The sequence below is a fragment of the Zophobas morio genome, unplaced genomic scaffold (genome assembly GCF_036711695.1).
Source record: "Zophobas morio isolate AGI-343-1 ecotype UQ-CSIRO unplaced genomic scaffold, CSIRO_AGI_Zmor_V1 ptg000948l, whole genome shotgun sequence".
Lineage (NCBI taxonomy): Eukaryota > Metazoa > Arthropoda > Insecta > Coleoptera > Tenebrionidae > Zophobas > Zophobas morio.
In genome coordinates, this window is record NW_026973050.1 from 1 (window position 1) to 9,372 (window position 9,372).

Consider the following 9,372-nt stretch of genomic DNA (forward strand, 5'->3'; position numbering starts at 1 on the left):
AACACACTTTTAGCAGTCTTTCGAATTTAACGGCTTTGTTAAGCTTTTTTTTTTGAAAATAATAATAATAATTTAATAAAACATCATTTGAAGTTTTATTAGTAAACTTATTATAAAAAAATTTTTTTTTTGTATTAAAAATTTTTGTTATGAATTTTATATTAAAAAATATTTCTATAAATTTTATTAAAAATATATACTTTTACATTTTTTTAGTTTTTCATTATATTAAAAAAAAATTTCTAGTTTTTTATTTTTTTATATAAAAATTTTTTTTCTATAAATTTTATATAATAAAAATATATTTAAATACTTTTTTTAGTTGATTTCTAAATTAGAAAAAAACATATAAATTTTATACATAAAAAGATATATTTTTTTATACTTAAATAAATTTTACATAATAAAAATTTAAAAATTAAAAAAAATTATTTATAATATTTTATATTTTTAAAGAAAAGATTAAAAATTTATAATTTATTAATTTATTTTAAATTTTTATATTTATTTTATAGAAATCTCCATAATAATTTGCTGGATAAAATCTCTTCACGTGCGTTCTTCCATTTGCACTTCTTAAAAAGCTTGTAAATTTTTTTTTACTTCTTATTTATATTTTTTTTATAGATTTTTTTTTTAAATTATTTTTATATATATTAACATATTTTTTCTTTAATAGAAAATATTTGTAAAAGTTTTTAATAATATTTATAAATGTTTTTTTTACCATAATATTTATATAAATTTTTTTAGTAAATATTTAGTAAATGTTTATTAAATTTTTTATAAATTTATTTTTTTTATATAAATATTAAATATTTTTTTTTAATAGCAAATATTTAGTAAATGTTTATTATATTTTTCTAAATATTTTTTAAAGCATAAAAGTTTCTCTTATACAAAAAATTTTATTCTTTTATTATATTTTTATATATAAATTATTATATAAATTTTATAAGAAAATTTATGCACTTTTATTATCTAAATATTTTTTTTCTATATATAAATTTTATGCTAAAAAAATTTATATATAAATTTGATAAAGGAAGAAAATTTTAAGTAAAAATTAATTTTTTCACTCATAATTTTTTTTTACTATATTAAAAAAAAATTTATTTATAGTAAATTTCTAGAGAAATATAATTAACTATATAAATTTTTATATAATTATTATTATTTCTAAATATATTTTGTTCATCAGTTAATTTTTATATTAACATTTTTATAATTAAAGACTTTTTTTTACTTTTATGCAAATTTTTATTATTTTTATATAAATTTTATTTTTCTTTCCCCATTTTTGAAATTTTTTTTAATCAACTTGAATGAATTTTTTTATTTAAAAATAATATAATTTTTTATAAAATTTTTCATAAAAACTTTTTTTCTTTAGAGAAAATTTTTATTATTACCATTTTTTTATTTTTATTTATTTATTTATTATATAAACTTTTAACTTCTATATATAAAAATTTTTTATTTTTCTTTCTTTTTTTAATTATTATTTTTTCTAAAAATTTATTATTATTCTTAAAATTACCTAGAGTTTTACAAGGGAATCCTATTAGAGAAATCGGCCCGTACGCCTTTTATCCGTCTTTCAATTTTTCAACCTTGTATATATATGTATATATTACTTAATAGTTTAGTAAACTTTTTTTTTTTAATATAAAATTTTATTAATTTTTATTTTATTTTATATTAAATATTTTTTATATATAAATTGTTTATGATTTTATTTTTATTTTTAAAATTTTTTATTATAAGAATTTTATTAAAAATTTTAAATATATTTTTTTAATTATATTTTAATTTTTTTTACTATAAATTTTTAATATTTTATTTTTTGTAAATTTTATTTAATATTTTTGTTTATTATTATTTTACTATAAAATTTTTGAATTTTTTTAATTAATATTTTTGTATATTTTTTTTATAAACTAATTTTTCTTAATTTTTATTCCTATAAAGTTTTTTATAATTTTGTATATTTTTATTTAAATTTTCTTATAATTTTTTTTTTACTAGAAAATTTATTATTTTTTTTCCTAATATTATTACTATTAAAAATCTTTTCAATATTATAATTATAAATTTTTTCTAATTTTTTTATACATTTTTTATTTTTTTTTTACTTTTGAAATTTATTAAATGTATTTGTAATTTTTTTTATAAATTTAAATTATATTTTCTTATATAAAATTTTCTACTTTTAAAATTTTATTTAACATTTTGTATATTATTTTATAGTAAATATTTATAAATTTTTATTTTTTTTTAATTTTAAAATTTTGTATATAATTTATACAATTTGTTTATAATTTATTTTAAAAAATTTATTGGAATTTTTGTATTATTTTTATTATAAATTTTTTATAAATATTTTATATAGGAAAATTTACTTTTTTTTATATTTATTTCTTAAATTTTTTTTACTTTATAATTTTATTTAATAATGCTTTTTTATATAATTTTTTTTTACTTTTGGTTTTTAATTACATTTTAAAAATCTTTTTTTATTAAAAGTTTTGTAATAATTATTTATTGTTTATTTTTATATTAAAAGTTTTCTACTAAATTATTTTTATTTAAAATTTATATTTAAAGTTTTATTAAAAAATATTACGTTAATATAATATCAATAGTTTGTCATTATTATTTTTTTTATTTCCATATTAAAATTTTTCTAATAAAAAATATTTATATTTCTTTTTTTAATAAAAAAGGGACATTCACCTTATAAATGAAACATTTCTCTGCTGTTCAAGAACTTATTATGGTTATGTTATTAACTTTTCGAATTCTTTTTGTACGCATAAAAACAAAGTCACGAGCATCCACACCCGTGACTTGCTTGATTGTAATTAGCGGATATTGAAAAGCACAACTGACTTGTTAATAAATAATAGTTCGCTTTACAATATTATATATAAAAAGTGAAAGCGCAAAAGTTTTTAGTTTTTACTATAATCATCGCAGAAATTAAAAGAGAAAACTTTTAAGTTAGTATGCCTTTCAGGGCTAAAAATATACTTAATGAATAGCAAATAATAATTAATAGATATCCACTTACAAATTAACTGTTATTTATAATATAAAAAACTAATAATAATGAATTTAGCTTTACAATACTAAAGGAAACTAGTAAAAATATGAATATACATCTTTTATTAAAAGTAACTTTGATAAATTAGTCCAACCTCTTTCAACACCAAATAAAACTAGTATTTATATAGATATATTTTTTTTAGTTCAAATAAGTTTAATAATTAACACCAATTTTCACTATATTTATACGTAATGGAGCCGTGAGCGTTGCGTCTTATTTTTTTTGGCGTTTTGTTGTTTCAGCCTTTGTTAGATGGTAAGCGAGGTGCTACTCAGGCGACTCGAGAGCAATCAAATAAATTATACAGCTCTTCTTAATTTTAACTCCATATTGTATTTTTTTGTTATAAAAGTTAACATATTACTCTCGATTCGTTTAAAATATATAAATTTTTGAAATTATCAAGTCTGTAAAAAAACCATTACTATAAAAACTCCGATTTTTTTACTTAACGTGTAAAAAAATAATGAAAGAGTTACGTGGTGGCTGAATAGCTAGCTAGCACTTCAAGAGTATTAGTTAGTTGGTTCCACCGAAGTAGAATTTTAAAGTCAGCCTTGAGAGAGTAACTTTATAACATAATATAAAATGGAGGAATAAAGCTTTATAGTAATGAGGAATTCCTTTAATGCTACTATTTCCACAGTAAAAGATAGTAGTTGGAGAAAAGTCCATCGTGATTTACAAGTAATAGTCAATAACATCCTTAGCAATAGTTAAAATGCTATCGTACTAGCATTACTTTCGAGTTTTGATCTTCTTGGTGCCGCAAGTGCAATATATTGATTCTTTTCCCTTAAAAAGAGCCTGACTCATGCTTTTCCACAGAAGAGGAAAACCAAAGCCACAATTAAACTTTATAAAAATTTTAAAATTACTTTTTTATTTTTTACTTATAAAATATTTAATTTTTTATAGTAAATAAAAAAAACCTTTTCTTTTTAATGCTTAATTGTGCTTAGCGGAATCGTCAGAGTTACAATAGTAAAAGAAAAACTTAATATATGCGGGTAGCACCGCTCGTGATCAAACCTAATAGACCTCTGCGGTAACGCATGCAGCCGGGATAATGAGCTGTGTGTGCCTCACCGCACTCCACACTTAACGGGTACCCTCAATTTTTTTTTTTTTCTTTCTTACTAAAAATTTAACTCGTTTATCCTAACTTTAATCATTTATTAAATATTATTTTCTCCGACTTCGTGGAAATGCGACCATAAAAAAAAAAGATTTTTACTTTTAAAATTTAGCTATAAATTTAATTTATTTTGGATTGTTCTTTATATTTACTTTGAGGGAATATTTATTAGAGCTCTAGCTTATTGGCGAAGATGAAAACTGCAATTTTATCCTAGAGTCGACCGGCCAGCCGTACAAACAGCTTTGCGTTTAACTACCAATATAAAGCAGAAAAGGCCGAAAGTTAAAAAGCCCCAAAATTTTTTCAATTAAGTTTTTAAAATAATATAGCCTTTATTAGAATATTTTACAATTTTTGGTTAATAAAATATTTTAGCTCTCCGTTTTTTCATAAAGATGGTTTTTAAAATTTGTTTTCAATAAAATTTATATTGAAAAAAAGGATTTAGATACTTCTTTATGAAGCAATAAATTGATAATAATGCGAAAATTCATTGATGCTTTTTCATAATATAAAGAAATTATGTTAACCCAATTTTTACAGAAATAGACGGCGGAAAAAAAGGGAGGCTAAAAATTTTTTTAGCTTAATAACGGAATTTAGCCTCTTTTGTATTAGATAAATAATCTATTGACTGATGTAAAGTAGAAAAAGTGAAATAAAGCTTGTAATATATAAAAAAGCATCTAACACGATTTACTTTTTCTTCAATATATACACTACTGTCATTTTTTCAGCTTCTTCAAATACCTACTTATAAAATAGAGTTTCACAAATATACATTACTTAACCACCAGAACAAGAGCTGCACTTACAAAATATATAGATGATGGGTCACTTTTTAATATAATAGTTAAATTTTTGCTCCAAAAGCACAGCGCTATATTGTTTACCTGGAGGAGGAAGTCAAACTTATAAGTAACTAATATGTAAGCTACAGAGAATAGGGGGTTAGTCGTAACTATATAAGTTGTACTTAAAAAAAATATATAAAATTTATTTTCCAATATCTCAGTGTAAATATGTAACAAGTTAATAAAAGTATTTTTTGTACTACGCGCCTATCATCGCATCAATAGCGTGTTTAACGTTTTATAAAAAGAACAAGCTTTAAGCAAGTAACTCTTTCCCAATTTCATTAATACTTCGTCCCCATTTTTAAAACTGCATGAAGAATAAAAGACTAACAATTATAAATGATTTTTATTATTTCGTGTTCTGTAATTAATTATATCCACTTCTTTAATTAAGGGAAATAAATACTAAGATAGATCTAAAAAAAGTGGGAATAAAACAGCCCACTGAGGAAGCAAACGAGAGCAGTGTATATACCAAAAGTTGCAAAAAGGTAAATATAAGTATGTTAGCTTATTTAGTTAATAACGTCAAACTAAATTAATGCTTCATTAATAATTTTTTTTAACTATTTGTGCACAGCTTAGTTTTTTTTAAATATAAACAGGAAGGTTTCCTGATTTAAGTAATAGGCTTATTTTTTATTGTATTTTTTCTGTTAGCTATATAAGGTTTTAAGTGCTCTAATATTACGTTAAAAAGTACTCTCAGTCAATAAAAAGTAAAATATAATTATCAGTTGTAATATTAAGAGAGAAGGGAGTGGGTATAAACCGTGAAACTATACACTCACTCAGAGGTAAGTCAGTCTGGTGTAATGCAATTTGTTTTGGTTCTACCCATCTTTCTTATAGTATAAATTAGATTGCATTAGTTTAACCGTAAGAACAAACGAAATTAAAGTTTAGAACTAAAAGTTACTAAATAATTAGCTTACTTTGTCTTGGTTTTTTAACTTTGCGTCACCATTTATTATTAAAAGAAAATACGAAAAAATATTAAGCAAAGAAACAGACGGGCAGAATATTAACTGATAAGTAGTAGCAATTGTTAAGGAAGAACGCCCAGGGCCATTTTAGGCAATTATGTGTTAGGGCGCTATATTAGTACATTAAGTAAGTTACCGGCTATTGAAGTGTTAGGAACGCTGTCGTCGGATTGCTTGCATGCCATTCTCGAATCGAACCACGAAAAGAAAGTAAGTATTAATTCTACCTGTCTTATACATATTGGAGCAATGACTATATGGTTCAAGAAGACCTCCCGTCGTGCCTGCCAACTATGGAGACTTTAGCTTTAATAAACAATGCTGTTGCCAACTTTGAGAGAAGGGTGACAAAAACTTGTGAAGTTACTTATAGCCCTAATCAGCTTCATGGGGGCTAAAGGCGCTAGTATGCGAGCGTCGGCGCCTTACTAGAGTTGTCATGACCTTTTGAAGGGTTGAAGGCAAGCTGGTGTTAAACCGCCTTTACCGACACATCAAAATAAAGTTGTTGGCGCACCTAAACTGCCAAATAGAGGAAGTGTTGGAGGCTGGTGACAATTATAGCACCTCCTTCTGGCAATTCCTGAAAACTTATTGAACTTGTTGCGTTACTACACTATATAACTTGTTAGTGAAGAGAAAAAGTAACAAGAGGTAACCAAATTTCTCCTGCTAAAGTAGAATGTATACATAGTTACCTACCTTGTAAACTAAGCTAGGTCAAAAATGGTGGCATAAAGGACGTTATTATAAGAAATGGGAAGTTACTAATATATTAACCCTACAAAAAAACATACATACGAACGTACAAAGGTCATTATTATATTGTAAAGTTAAAGCAAGAAAAATTTTTTAAAGTTTTCTTCGGTTTCCAGGTTTAATAAGATCCAACTGAACATAACTTTTATTAAAATAAAATTTTAATTGAGCGATTTTATAAAAGAGCAGAAATACATGTGAATAATTTTAAGAGTCAATTTATATAAGCTTTTACTTTAATATAATTGCGCAAAGAAAATATAGGTAACGACGGATTGACTTAACACAGCTTTATCGTAATGTATACACGAAGCAAGCTAATAAAAATGCTTTAATTTTAAAAACCACTTGAAGTGAGAACTTAAAGATGTTAAATAAAAAAAAATTTAAACTAGCGTTAAAAATAAAGTATGTTACACAACTACAAATATTAGACTTACAAGGTTCTTACTTATGGCATAAAAATGATTAATTTTTTTTTTTGCTAGTCATTCTTCCATTATAAAATACTTAGCTACTTACCTTATTTACTCGCAACTGGAACTGTAAACCTACTATATTTTGCCATTTTTAAAAATGAATGTTTTGCTTATGTATTACTTATTTTAAAATAATAAGAAAAATAGTTGTTACAAAGATATAAATATATCATTATATTTTATTTATAAACATTAAAGATCTTATGTTACATATGTTCCAAACCATATAATAATATAAGTATATTTGAATTTTAATTAGCATTAACACACTAATTTATGGATAATTTAAAGTGTTAACATTAATAAAAAAACGAATTCAGGAACATATGTAACCAACTTTTTTGGCGATCTATTATTGTTTTATAAAAGTTTTATAATTATACTACTAATATTCGCTTATAGCAAAAGCTTGTTTTATCTACAAGTTATATATCTGAGATAGCATTGCGTAAAAAAAATAGTTACAAACAATATATTAGTAGTACTTTTGCACAACAAAGCAGCGCTACCGATATAGTCCCTAAGATTTTATTAAAAAAAGTGCTCGTCGATATTAGTTGTTACTTTGGATAGTAAAGATTTTTAGGAAGCCTAAAAATATAAGTTTTTTCAAAAGGTTAAAGCAGTTAGAACTTTTGTTATGTATTTTAAACTTTTATTTTAAAAAGGCTTAATTCTTTTTAACTGTAAATAAGCATAAAGTTTATGAACAACGCTAATTTGAAGGCAACCTCTTTACTTTTTTAACTAAAAAAATCCTACTCTCCAATAAATAATTCTTTAAAAACTTATGTAAATAACAGTATAAGTCTTCTAAAGCGAGATTACACTCCGATATAAATATATCTTATATATGTTGTAAGTAATAAATACCTTTATAATTATAAAAAATATATATTACGATTAAAAACGTTTTAAAAGTTAATTAAAAGCAGTCGGAAGATAAACAAGTTTGAGTTTGTTTTAGTACCTATCGTGTTCAAAACACGTAATGGCGAATATATTTAGTATTCAAATCCCTTGTGGAAATTTTAAAATTTAAAATTATTAGTGGTATTCATTAAATAGTTACATTCTACTTAAAGTTGAGTAATTGAGTATTTACTATAAAGAATTCGTTCAAGAAGAATTAATTGATTATATTAATAATTAGTTATTAAGGCGAGTTACAATGATTATAATATATTTTGTGAGAATTACCAACAAGTCTTTAAGTACATTAAAGTTTTTGATTAAACAACTCTTTGTAGTAAGCTGATTAAAGAATTTATTGTATAGTTTCTTTTTAAGTCTTGTAAACTGTCTTAAGGATATTTTGTTTATAATATTTTAGTAAAGTGTTTAGTAACGCGTAAGATATAGTAAAACTTTTTAAGTGTATTTAGAAAAATTACTACCATTTAAGTGAAAAAGAAGTTGCAAGAATAATGGCATCGGAACTTTAGAAAAATATAATACCTCAAAAATACAATTTCATGACATGTTATTAAGCAATTAGTATTTATTATATAGTTTATTATTAAAAATATATAATTAATTTTTAGTAGAACGCACTTCATATCTTCTCATTTAAATGCTAGCCTGGCTTTTAGTCTTACAAAATCCTTTAGGGAGTAAATAATAAAGCTTTAGTGCGCCGTTAACTGTGCAGAATTCATTGAGAAAATATAAATTGTCTTGATAGTAAAAACGAGAACAGCAGAGGAAGTTTTCATAGAGCGTCAGTTTCCTAATAGATTATATATACCATCTTATTAGGTTAATCATTATAAGTGTATAATCATAATTACAGTATTGTATAATTAAAAGAATTAGTGAAGGCCTTTTGTCCGATATCCGTTATCGTATTGTCCTTCAAATTTCTATAAAATAGTATACATGCAAATATTCACTAAACCCGAAGGAAAAAATGTTAAAGTTAAGTGCTGTGATTTATAAAATTGCTAGTTTTATAGGGTAAGTAAACACTTATCTTAATTTATAAGTTTAATTGGAAAAAAAAGTATAAAAGGCATTTAATACTAATATTTTTAAAAAGTGA

At 22.6% G+C, this 9,372-nt stretch overlaps 1 long non-coding RNA gene across 1 annotated transcript; it reads left to right on the forward strand.

The window, feature by feature from the left end:
• The first annotated feature begins 523 nt into the window (after positions 1 to 523).
• Positions 524 to 2,828, forward strand: LOC135122186 (uncharacterized). The gene is made up of 3 exons (XR_010279276.1): positions 524 to 587; positions 1,545 to 1,616; positions 2,727 to 2,828. It is a non-coding gene; the product is annotated as an uncharacterized LOC135122186 (long non-coding RNA).
• Positions 2,829 to 9,372: the final 6,544 nt, after the last annotated feature.